This window comes from Oryctolagus cuniculus, chromosome 1 (genome assembly GCF_964237555.1).
Source record: "Oryctolagus cuniculus chromosome 1, mOryCun1.1, whole genome shotgun sequence".
NCBI classification, from domain to species: Eukaryota; Metazoa; Chordata; class Mammalia; order Lagomorpha; family Leporidae; genus Oryctolagus; species Oryctolagus cuniculus.
The window spans coordinates 212,702,247-212,715,068 of NC_091432.1; the positions used below are offsets into that span (position 1 = coordinate 212,702,247).

A 12,822-nucleotide genomic window follows, 5' to 3' on the forward strand; every position below is an offset into this window, starting at 1 on the left:
GAGACACACAGCCAGCAAAGCATCCCACATCGTTCCTCCCTCAGGACAAGGTTCCCATTAGTTACAATTCTAAGTTCAGGAGAGAAGTTTTGAGGGGCATATGGTTCCAGAGTCCCTCCAGATGTTTCAGTGAATCGTAAAGACAGGAGAAAAGTGGAAGTGGGCAGGTCATGACTTTCACAGATCCCGCAGGAAATGCGAGTTTCCGATCTAGCTTCCTCTACTACGTCTCGGGCTACTGCATCTCTTCCCTTGCTTTCCATTCTGCTGCCACCAGGATGCACGGGGTGTACAAAACAGTCCTTGTGCCATACATGTTGACCCAATTAACCAGATACTTCACAATCTATGTTTTACATTTCTCTAACTTTTGCTGCACCAGACTCAAAGTAAAAGAAATACTTGCCCCCAGGCCCAGAAATAAAATTTAAAAGTTGACAAGTTCAGCTCATTGAAACAAATACAAATCTTCAAAATGTTTTAGAAAACTAGTATATGAAGCATGCTGACATATAAAAAGAAGCTACCAAAGAATGTTGCATGAGTAATGACTCAGTTAGGTTCCTGCCACACATGTGGGAGACTTTGTTTGGATTCCTAGCTCCTAGCTTTGGCCCAGCCCAAGCATTACAGGCATTTAGGGAGGGAACCAGTGGACAGAAGTTCTTTTTCTCTCTCTCTCTGCCTTACCCAATACGCCACTGCAGCGGCCCTACCCCTCATGTTTTGTCTCTCCCTCATGTACCCACCTGCCTTTCAAACTTCTGCCATATTACAACACACCACAAAACCATCACCAGACGTGGCCACCAGATCTTGGAACCCCAAGCCTCCAAAACCATGAGCCAAAACAAAACTCTTTTCTTGATAAATCACCCAATCTCAGGTGTTCTGTTACAGCAACAGAACACAGACAAAGCAACACTCAAGCAATACCAGGGAGAGCTGCACAAGGGTAAGAAACTACTGCCTCTTGGCAACAGGCAGCTGAGTGAATTTTGGAGAAGATTCTCCAGGCCCAGTCACCTCGGATTACTGCAGACCCAGCCAAACATTCTTATTTCAATTTCATGAGGGACTTTAATCCAGAACCACCAAATAAGCCACCCCAGAATTCTTTTTTTAAAGATTTATTTACTTGAAAGGCAGAGTTACAGAGCGAGAAGGAGAGACAGAGAGAGAGCGAGCTTCCTTCCATTGGTTCACTCCCCAAATGGCTGCAATGGCAGAGGCTAGACCAGACTGAAGCTAGGATCCTGGAACTCCATCTGGGTCTCACACATGCAGATGCCCAAGCACTTAGGCTGTCTTCTGTTGCTTTCCCAGGCACATTAGCAGGGATCTGGATCAGAAGTGGAGTAGGGGCCAGTGCTGTGGTGTAACAGGTAAAGCCACCACCTACAAGACCCACATCACATATGGGCACCAGAATCCCAGCTGCTCCACTTCTGATCCAGCTTCCTGCTAATGCACCTGGGAAAGCAGTGGGAAATGGCTCGAGGACTTGGGCCCCTGTACCTACATGGGACACCTGGAGGAAGCTCCAGGCTTCAGACTGGCCCAACTCCATTGTGGCCATCTGGGGAGTTAACCATCAGAAGGAAGATCTCCCTCTCCTTCTCTGTCTTTGTCTCTCTGCCTGTCTGTCTCTCTCTTTCTCTCTGCCTCTCCTTCTATGTAACTCTTTCAAATAAATAAATATTTAAAAAAAAAAAAAAACAGAATGTAAGTCAAAAATAAAATAAGTGGAGGCCGGTGCCGTGGCTCAATAGGCTAATCCTCCGCCTTCCGGCGCCGGCACACCGGGTTCTAGTCCCGGTCGGGGTGCTGGATTCTGTCCCGGTTGCCCCTCTTCCAGGCCAGCTCTCTGCTGTGGCCCGGGAGGGCAGTGGAGGATGGCCCAAGTTCTTGGGCCCTGCACCCCATGGGAGACCAGGAAAAGCACCTGGCTCCTGGCTTCGGATCAGCGCGGTGCGCCGGCCGCAGTGTGCTGGCCACGGTGGCCACTGGAGGGTGAACCAACGGCAAAGGAAGACCTTTCTCTCTGTCTCTCTCTCTCTCACTGTCCACTCTGCCTGTCAAAAAAATAAAAAAAATAAATAAATAAGTGGAGCAGGCAAGACTCAAACTAGTCCCCATATAAGATACCTATGTTACAGGTGGCAGCTCAACACACTATACCAATGCCAGCTCCCACCCAGAATTCTTGACCCAAAGAAGCTATAATAAATATATGCTGTTGTAGGGCACCAAATCTGGAAAATTTGTTCTGCATCAATAGATAACTAATACAGATTTTGGTACAAGGTCTAGAGTGATGTCATAACCTAAAATATGGCAGTGGCTTTGACACCAGGCAATGGAAGGTGATTGGTCTTTAAGTAAACTTTGTAGAAACTTGCTGACCTCTGAGAAAGGTGACTTACATTGGGCTACTAAAGCAAAAATACCTGAGACTGGGTAATCTACAAAAAACAGAAGTTTATTGCTTACAATTCTGGCAGTTTAGAAGTCTAAGGTCAAGGTGTCAACAGATTCAGAGTCAGTGAGGGCCCATTCCTCATAGATGGCACATTGTGTCCTCACATGGCAGAAGACAAAAGAGGTTCCCTCAAGATAAAAATACTGGGATCCAGTGTTGTGCAGTAGTGAGTAAAAGCCACCACTTGTAATGCCAGCATCCCATATGGGCATGTCCCAGCTGCTCCATTTCCAATCCAGCTCTCCGCAAATGGCCTAGGAAAAGCAGCAGAAGATGACCCAAGTGCTTGGGCCTCTGCCACTCACGTGGGAGATCTGGAAGAAGCTCCTAGATTCGGCCTGGCCCAGCTCTGGCCGTCGCAGCCATCTAGGGAGCGAACCAGTGGATGGAAGATCTCTCTCTCTCTCTCTCTCTCCCTCTCTCTCTCACCTGCCTTTCAAATAAATAAATAATTCTCAAAAAGAAAAAGTATTAATCCTATTTGTGAGGATTCCTTCATGATCTAACCACCTAAAAGGGCTACTATGTGGGCCAGTGCTGTGGCGAAGTGAGTTAATACCCTGGCCTGAAGCACCTGCATCCCATATGGGTGCCAGTTCGAGACACGGCTGCTCCACTTCCGATCCAGCTCTCTGCTATGGCCTGGGAAAGCAATGGAGGATGGTCCAGGTCCTTGGGCCCCTGCACCTGCGTGGGAGACCTGGAAGAAGCTCCTGGCTCCTGGCTTTGGATCGGCACAGCTCCAGCTGTTGCGGCCATTTGGGGAGTGAACCATCGGATGGAAGACCCGCCCCCCCACCTCTCTCTCTGCCTTTCCTCTCTCTGTGTAACTCTGACTTTCAAATAAATAAATAAATCTTTTAAAAAAATCACTATGGAGATAAAGCTCCAACTTGGGGGGACACCATTCCATAGCAGATGCTATGGTTAAAACTTAAAGGAAAATGGAAAAAATATTATTGGAAACTCAAGGGAAAAAGGACCCTTGTTATACAGTGATAGAAAGTCATCCTCAGTAACATGGAAAGCAGTGGTCTACCTAAGATTTCAAGGCAGACTTTGAAGGTGCTACCTGGTTTCTTCTTGCTGCTTACAGTAAAATGTATGAGAAAAAAAGAAAAATTAAGGGAAACACTGTTAAATAGAAACAAGCCAGAACTTGCTGGCTTTGAAAAGTCCTATCTTCTCCAGATGGCTTCCAGGCAAAAATATATAAAATCCAGTACACGGTCAAGACAGCAAGATCTAAAGATGATGCTTAGGGTATGACGATTCAATTTTTTTTTTTTTTTTTTTGACAGGCAGAGTGGACAGTGAGAGAGAGAGACAGAGAGAGAAAGGTCTTCCTTTTATCGTTGGTTCACCCTCCAATGGCCACCATGGCCGGTACCCTGGGACCGGTGCACCGCGCTGATCCGATGGCAGGAGTCAGGTACTTATCCTGGTCTCCCATGGGGTGCAGGGCCCAAGGACTTGGGCCATCCTCCACTGCCCTCCCGGGCCACAGCAGAGAGCTGGCCTGGAAGAGGGGCAACCGGGACAGAATCTAGCGCCCCGACCGGGACTAGAACCCGGTGTGCCAGCACCGCAAGGCGGAGGATTAGCCTACTGAGCCATGGCGCCGGCCGAGGATGCAATCTTAATGTCAGGATCTCAGAAAGATCCGAGGGGGTGCTGCTGTTAACCATTCAGATGGAAAAACAGGTTTCCTAAGAAGCTGGAAGGTGCAGTCCCCCACAGAAGCACAAGTTAGAGAAGAGTTTACCTTGCCTATGGCTCAGAGGAGACCAACAAACTTAACATAATTGTATCAACAGAAACACCGCCTGCTCAGACTGAAAGGGAGAGATCAACACAAAAATGAAAGGCAGATTTGTATCCCAAGCTTCCACAGGCAGGCACCAGGGTGAGCAAACTATGCAGCTACAAACAGGGGTTACCTTTCACGGTAATGGTGACTCAGACGGCAGCACCAAGAGCCTTGGAGAATTATCCCCAGGACTTGAGTCTTAATCAAGGAGCAGCCAATTTGGGCCCGGGCAGTGGATTCAATTGTCCCCATTTTTGGACACAAGTGGTGGCAGTTACCCCCATATGTCCAATTTCCTGTTTCATGAACCAGTTTGGGATATACCATATGTTATCCTATAGCTGAACGGAGTAACACTTCAGGAATTCCTACAGATAAAAAAAAAAAAAAAAAAAAAAAAAAAAAACCTGGTTTAGGTGCCATCATCCTGCGTTTCCTGCTAATGCACGTCTAGGAGGGTCGGCCTGAGGGGAGGCTGCTTGCAGGTGGGAAGACATAAACAACCTGTGGCCAGAAGTCAGTGTGGTCATCCCAAAGTGCATCCACAAATGCTATGCTATTCCTCCTTTCAAGAGGTCGGCTCTCACTCCCCTCTCCCTGAGTGCAGAATAAACTTAGTCACTTGCTTCTAACTAACAGAATAAAGTGGAAATGACAGGATGCTGCCACTTTTGAGGCCAAGTCCCTCCCCAGATACAGAACCTGCTAACAATCTGATCTCCTACTACCCAGCCTCTAACACTGTGAGAGATAAATTTCTGTTGTTCAAGCCTATTAAGTATTTTTTATTACAGTTGCACAGACTAAGATGATTCTATTTATCAAATCCTTTACATAGTGTTATAAATTTCCAATTATAAAGAAAAGATTCTGCAATTAGGCTGAAGTGCCAAGTATTGTTCAGTTCCCAAACACACACTTGGCTTTTATCACAGGCATCCTCCCCAGTGCATAATTAGGTGTGGCTGTCTTCCTCTTACTTGAGGCAGTGTGGAAAATGTTCACTCCAAATAGAGATAGGTATGCCTTTAAACTTGGCTCTGAGAGAACCTATGGTAATTAATAAATTTCCTTACTAAAGGGTCTACTTATAACCTAAAATTGGTTTCAAATGTTTTAAAAGGGAGGTTGTTCAAAAGTTCTATGTACATGCTGCTTATTAAAAAAGAAAAAATGGGAGCTGGCACTGTGATGCAGTGGGTTAAAGCCCCAGCCTGCAGCACCAGCATTCCATATGGCACGAGTTCAAGTCCTGGCTGCTCCACTCCAATCCAGCTCCCTGCTAATGTGCCTGGAAAAGCAGTGAAGGAAGATCCAGGTCCTTGGGCCCCTGCACCCATGTGGAAGAGGAGGAAGAAGCTCCTGGCTTCAGATCATTTCAGCTCTGGCTGTTGTGGCCATATGGAGAGTGAACCAGTGAATGGAAGACCTCTCCCTCCCTCTTGTTCTGTAACCCTGTCTTTCAAATAAATAAAATAAATCTTAAAAAAAAAAATTGGGAGATGGGGCCAGCACCATGGCACAGTAGGTTAATCCTCTGCCTGCAGTGCCAGCATCCCAGTTCTAGACCTAGCTGTTCCTCTTCCAACCCAGCTCTCTACTGTGGCCTGGAAAAGCAGTGGAGGATGGCCCAAGTGCTTGGGCTCCTGCACCCACAAGGACGAGGAGAGGCATCTGGCTCCTGGCTTCATATCCACGCAGCTCTGCCTTTGTAGCCATTTGGGGAGTGAACCAACAGAAGGAAGACCTTTCTCTCTGTCTGTTCCTCTCACTGTCTGTAACACTACCTCTCAAGTAAACAAATAAAATACTTTTTAAAAAAATGGGAGCAGGCATTTGATAAAACAGTTAAGACACTGGGATGCCCACATCCCACATCAGGGTACCTAGGTCCGAGTCCCATGTCCTCTTCAGACTCCAGCTTCCCGTTAATGCACACCCTGGAGACAACAGATGACAGCCTAAGTACCTGGGTCCCAGCCACCCACGTGGGAGATCTAGACTGACTTCCTAGCTTCTGACTTTGGACTGGCACGGTCCTGGTTACTGCAGGCACTTGAAGAATGAATCAGCAGCAATGGGAAGATTGATACCTCTCTCTTTCTCCTTCAAATAAATAACAAATAAATACAATTTTTAAAAAAAATTTAAATGGGGCATATAGGAAAGACTCAAGAAAGAAAAATCAGGGGTGGGTACTGTGGTGCAGCAGGGTAAGCCAGTGTTTGGGACTCCCGCAGAACCAGTTAAGAGTCGGACTCCACCACTTCTGATCTAGCCTCCTTCTAATGCATACTGGGAGGCAGCAGACATTGGCTCAACTACCTGGGGTCCTGCCACCCACATAGGAGACCCAGGCTGCTGGATTTGGCCTGGGTCATCTCTGGCTGTTAGAGGTATTTGGGGAGTGAATCAGCAGATAGAAGAGCTATCTTCCCTCTCTCTTTCTCTCTCTCTTCCCCCTCCCCTGTTTCAAGTAAATGAAAAATAAACACTTTTTTAAAGAGAAAGAAAAATCACCCATAATTCTACTACCTGTGAGCATTTTGGCACAATTCATCCCAGTCTTATTTTATACATACATATACATATAAACAGTTTCACAAAATTAACATAGAACTTCAATTTCCTTATCATGCAAAAAAAAAAAAAAAAAAAGACTAGCTGATATTTATCAAACACAATAGTACCAGGCATGAGCCAATATGTTCTCCATGTATGAATTCATAATGCTTACAACTCTAGTATCTAATAGATGTATCATTAGGTTGCTACTCTCATTTTACATATAAAGAACTGAAATTTGAAAGGTTAAGAATGTGCCCAGGTCACCAAGCCAGGAAGTTGCCTATATTCATTTAAAATTTTTTTTTATTTTTATAGAAAGCTTTTATTTAATAAATATAACTTTCATAAATACAACTAGAAGTTTCCTATATTCGTTATCATTACCCTCCTCCCCGTCTTTCTAGGATTGTGCCAAGGATCAAGGGAAAGTCAGCTAGTGAGAGTGTTTTGTCAAATGTGATGTGCCAAATAACATCTGAGCTATAATGCTACAAAAATAGCAGGCATATTAAATAGGCAGTCACTACCTGCAGCCGCCTTAACAGACAGCTCTTAGAGATTGTTAAAGGATGCCCGACTGAAGCAGAAAAGAGGCAGAGAAGGCATCTGTGGGGCAAGAAAGAGGACCTGATGTACCACAGTCTGCTGTGGAGTGGAGAACAGCGTCACCTGATACCTTCCAACGAAGGGCATCGAGTACAGGCCATCCCCCCGGTGCAGAGCAGGGACTCTGCCATCCCTCGCGGCACAGGTTTGAATTCTGCTCCAGTACGTGAGCACAGGGCAAGTGACCTAACCTGTCTATGACTCTGCTCAATCTGTGAAAATGGGGATAATAACAGCACTAAGGTTGTATGGTGATCATGGGAACAAATAAATGAGTAAATATCAAGCACCATACTCAGAAGAGTAAGCATTATATGATTGTCTATGATAGCATTATATAACCATTAGCTATTATTACACTGGTTAGATGGCTACGATCTCTGTTCTTTCTGCATGTTTGTGATGTTTTCCTTATTCTCTGCAATAACTCAAAGTAAACCCTTGATTTAAATGGACTTTCTTAAGTTTACTTAATTATTTTGTGCTAAGGCAAGACATCAAGTAAAGAAGTCCAGGTGGGAAAAAAGAATGAAGCCCAATCCCCTGGGACCTGAGGAACAGCCTAGAGGCCAGGAAGAGAAGTTCATCTCCTGGCGTAACTCATTTTTAAATTCTCAAAATTATACAAATTTAAAAATTAGCCATAGAAAACAATATGGGGGAGGGGTGCTGGCTGGCATTGTGGCATAATGGGTCAAGCCGCCACCTTTGACGTCAACGTCCCATATGGGTGCCGGTTCATGTCCCAGCTGCCCTACTTCTGGTCCAGCTCCCTGCTAATGCACCTGGGAAAGCATCAGACGATGGCCCAAGTGCTGGGGCCCCTGCCCCCACATGAGAGACCCAGAAGAGGTTCTCGGCTCCTGGCTTCAGATTGGCCCAGCTCCAGCTGTTGTGGCCATTTGGGGAGTAAACTAGTAGATGGAAGATCTCTCTCTCTGTAACTTTGCCTTTCAAATAAATAAATAAATCTTAAAAAAAAAAATAGAAAATAATATGGAAGCAAACACGCTAATCACAATAGTATGTTTTCCAAAAGGCAGAAAGAAAGCATTCCACTCACAAATCCTTTTACTTTTAAATGTTATGGTTTATCTCTGCAATTAAAAACCTGCACACACACACACATATCGACAAATACAAATCAGCAAAGGGCACGGAAGAGCCTTAACTACTCTCTTCACCTTTAACCTAGGACAAAGTCGACAGAAATGGGAAAATGATGAAGCCATCTTAGAAATGTAAAGGGTGTACACTATGGTAAGTGGAGGAAATCCATCATAGACAGGAAAAGGCTAATAGGTAGCAGAATCACATTCCACACCAGGGTAGAGCTGCCTGATACCCTTCTACCCGTCTTTGGGTAGAAGTCTGCTAAGCCTGGGAGTGGGAGTTTGGGCAGCAGGGGTGAAGTCATTATTAAAGCCTGGGAGTGGGAGTTTGGGCAGCAGGGGTGAAGTCATTATTAAAGCCTGGGAGTGGGAGTTTGGGCAGCAGGGGTGAAGTTATTATTAAAGGAGGGGGAAAAGATGCTCTGCAAAGAACATGCTTGGTTCTTAGTTCGGAGCTTTCCAAAATAACCACCTGAATTATAAAATACACCACATATGAGGTTATACGACATACATATGGACAACTTAAATAAATGAAGACCTATGCCTCTCCCTCACCACGCTTAAGAAACAATGTCAGTGCCACTGACAGCCCACGTGCCCAGTGAGCTCCTCCCTGTCCACATCAACTCTCTCCCTGTCTCGAACAGAAAACACTGTCCGGGGGTTTTCCTCTTTTGGATGTCCCCCTCCACGCCACTCTAGCTAGAGGTCCTTGATTCTAATAAATACTTTTAAATCTAAAAAAAAAAAAAAAAAAAAAAAAAAAAAACTGTCCTGATTTTGTGCTTGTTATTCTTTTATTGTTACTACTGCACATATTAATATAATCCTAAATGAGACATGGTTTAGCTATACCTAGTTTTAAACATTTTTTGCTCAACATGGTTTTGGGGCTCATCTATATTGATAATTATAGCTGTGATTCATTTATTTCACTGATATACACTATCACACTGTATGAATATAGCACAACTGACCTAAACATTCTACTGCATAGTTTCCAGTGTTGCCATCAGAAGCAAAACAAAACAAAACAAAAACAAACAAACAAACAAAAAAATGCTGTTCATATTCCAATCCATTTCTGTAGTCCATGTGCAGGGGATACCTAGAGCTATAGATAATACCTGCCTTCTGTCTTATTAGATTTCACCAAACTCTTCCAAAATGGTTGTACCATTGACATGCCTTCCATCTCCACATCCATCACCAACACTTCTCATTCTAGCTTAGCTTATACTTACCTGATTTCTAATGAAGCTGAACATCTTTTCACATATCTTTTAACTATTTGTTTTCTCTATAGCAACACGACTATTTGATCAATTTTTTTTAACAGATCTAGTTATCTATTTGAAAGAGTTACAGGGAAGGAGAGGCAGATGCAGGGGTTGGGGGATAGAAGAGAGATCTATCATCTGCTGGTTCACTCCCCAAATGTTCACAATGGTCAGGGCTGGGCCAGGCTAATGCCAGGAGCTTCTCCTAGGTCTCCCATGTGAGTGCAGGGGCCCAAGGACTTGAACCATCCTCTGCTGCTTTCCCAGGCACATTAGCAGAAAGCTGGATCAGACATGGAGTAGTCAGGACTCAAATACAGGGTGTGGCAGGCGGCAGCTTATCCCACTATGCCACAGTGCCAGCACCCTCTGTGATCAATTTTTAATGGCTAATTTTTATATTTTTGATTCAATGAAGTAGTCCTTTATTTATTCTTGGTACCATGAGTCATTTGGTGGTTATCCAGGTGTCAATCATAATCTCTCACTTTGTGGCTTATTCTTCCATCTGTATAATGTGCTGGGATGAAGAAGTTCTTCATTATACTGAAATTGAAGTTGTCAATCTTTGCTTAGAGTGTGTACTTTTGGTGTATTAAGAAATCCTTTCCTGGGACTGGAATGTGGCATGGCATGGAGGGCAAAGCTTCTGCCTACAATGCTGGCATCCTATATAGGTGCCAATTTGAGTCCCGTCTGCTTCACTTCCAATCCAGCTTCCTGCTAATGAGCCTGGGAAAGCAGCAGAAGATAGCTCAAGTCCTTGGACACCTGCACCTATGTGGGAGACCTGAATGAAGCTCCCAACCCTGGCCGTTGTGGCCATTTGGGGAGTGAATCAGTGGGTGAAATATCTCTCTGCCTATGTCTCTCCTTCTCTGTAACTTTTTCAAATAAATAAATAAATCTTTAAAAAAAAATAGACAACTAACTGTGCACCTAAAAGGAAACCTGTTGAAGTGAAAGGGACACTATGAGAAACAGTGACTTGATCAGCCCTTGTCCTGACTGTCAAGGAACAACTTAATACTTTATTCCTTTTAGTATTTTTTGTTCTACTTAATATCATTGGTTGAACCCTTTAATTAACACACAATTATTCTTAGGTGTTGAAATTTAACTGAAAAGTGATCCCTGTTAAATATGAGTGGGAATAAGAGAGGGAGGAGATGTACAGTTCAGCACATGCTCAATCGGACTTACCCCAAATGGTAGAGTTAGAAACGTGCCAGGGGATTCCAATTCAATCCCATCAAGGTGGCATGTACCAATGCCATCTCACTAGTCCAAGTGATCAATTTCTGTTCACAATTGATCATAATGATAGAACTAAGAGTCAAAGGGATCACATAAACAAGATTAGTGTCTGAAAATAATAACCAATAGAAAAAAAAAAGGGAGAGAATGATCCAACATGGGAAGCGGGATACACAGCAGATTCATAGAATGGCAGATGTCCTAAACAGCACTCTGGGCTCAGAATCAGCCCTTAAGGCATTTGGATCTGGCTGAAAAGCCCATGAGAGTATTTCAGGCATGGAAAACCAAGACACTCTGGAAAAAAAAAAAAAAAAACCTATATGAAAGATCTCTGCGAGTGAGATCCCAGCAGAAAGAACGGGCCATCAAAGGAGGTACCTTTCTCTGAAGAGAGGAGAGAACTTCCACTTTGATTATGACCTTGTCTAAATATGATCAGAGTCAGCGAACTCAAAAGACTTCCATAGCCTTGGCAACTCATATGGCAAGAGCCTAGGGTGATTACTGACATCATAAATAAGAGTGGCAATTGTTAAATCAACAACGGGAGTCACTGTGCACTTACTCCCCATGTAGGATTTCTGTCCTTAATGTGCTGTACTATGTGAATTAACGGTATAACTAGTACTCAAACAGTACTTTACACTTTGTGTGTCTGTGTGGGTGCAAACTGTTGAAATCTTTACTTAGTATATACTAAATTGATCTTCTGTATATAAAGAGAATTGAAAATGAATCTTGATGAAGAATGGGATGGGAGAGGGAGTGGGAGATGGGATGGTTGCAGGTGGGAGGAAAGTTATGGGGGGAAAAGCCGCTATAATGCAAAAGTTGTACTTTGGAAATTTATACTTATTAAATAAAAGTTAAAAAAAAAACAGTAAAAAGTTCTTCCGTTCTCCACTGGCCAGCAATGCCAATTTCCATTCATTGAGTTAGCGTACAGGTCATGTGTGTATGGATCTGTTCCCCCACATCCTCGCCAGCATCTGTTGTTGGTAGATTTCTGTATGTGAGCCATTCCAACTGGGGTGAGATGAAACCTTACTGTGGTTTTGATTTCCATTTCCCTGATTGCTAGTGATTTTGAACATTTTTTCATGTGTCTGTTGGCCATTTGGATTTCCTCTTTTGAAAAATGTCTGCAATTGACTTTAATAACCTATAGTCTTGAACTTTTGAGATTTCTATACAGATTACATCACAATGAGACTTCTAATTTTTCATCTCCTATCTTTACACTTTTATTTCTTCTCCTTGTCTTATTGCTCTGGCTAGGATTTCTAGTACAACGTTAAACAGAAGCTGTAAAGGCAGGCATCCTGCTCTTGCTTCTGAGTTTATGAGAAATATTTAAACTTGTCTGTTGCAATGGTGTTAACTGATAGTTTTCTGTAGATATTCTTGGAGTCCTGGATACTTTGCTTCTGATACAGCTCCTTGCTAATGGCCTGAGAAAGGAAGAGAAGATGGCCCAAGTGTTTGGGCCCCTGCTACCCATGTGAGAGACCTAGATGAAGCTCCTGGCTTCAGCCTGGCTCAGCACTGGCCATTGAAGCCATATGGAGACTTTCAAGTAAATAAATAAATCTTAAAATAGGAGGGGGAGGGGGAGGGGAAGGGGAGGGGAGGGAGAAGGGGGAAGGAGGAGGAGGACAGGAGAGGAGGAGGGGAGGAGGAGAAAGAAGAAGAGGAGGAGGA

General features: G+C 44.0%; 1 protein-coding gene across 3 annotated transcripts in view; it reads right to left on the reverse strand.

The window, feature by feature from the left end:
* Window positions 1-12,822, reverse strand: part of CTNNAL1 (catenin alpha like 1) — a 68,677-nt gene that overhangs the window by 52,393 nt on the left and 3,462 nt on the right. The gene's annotated exons all lie outside the window — the stretch shown is intronic.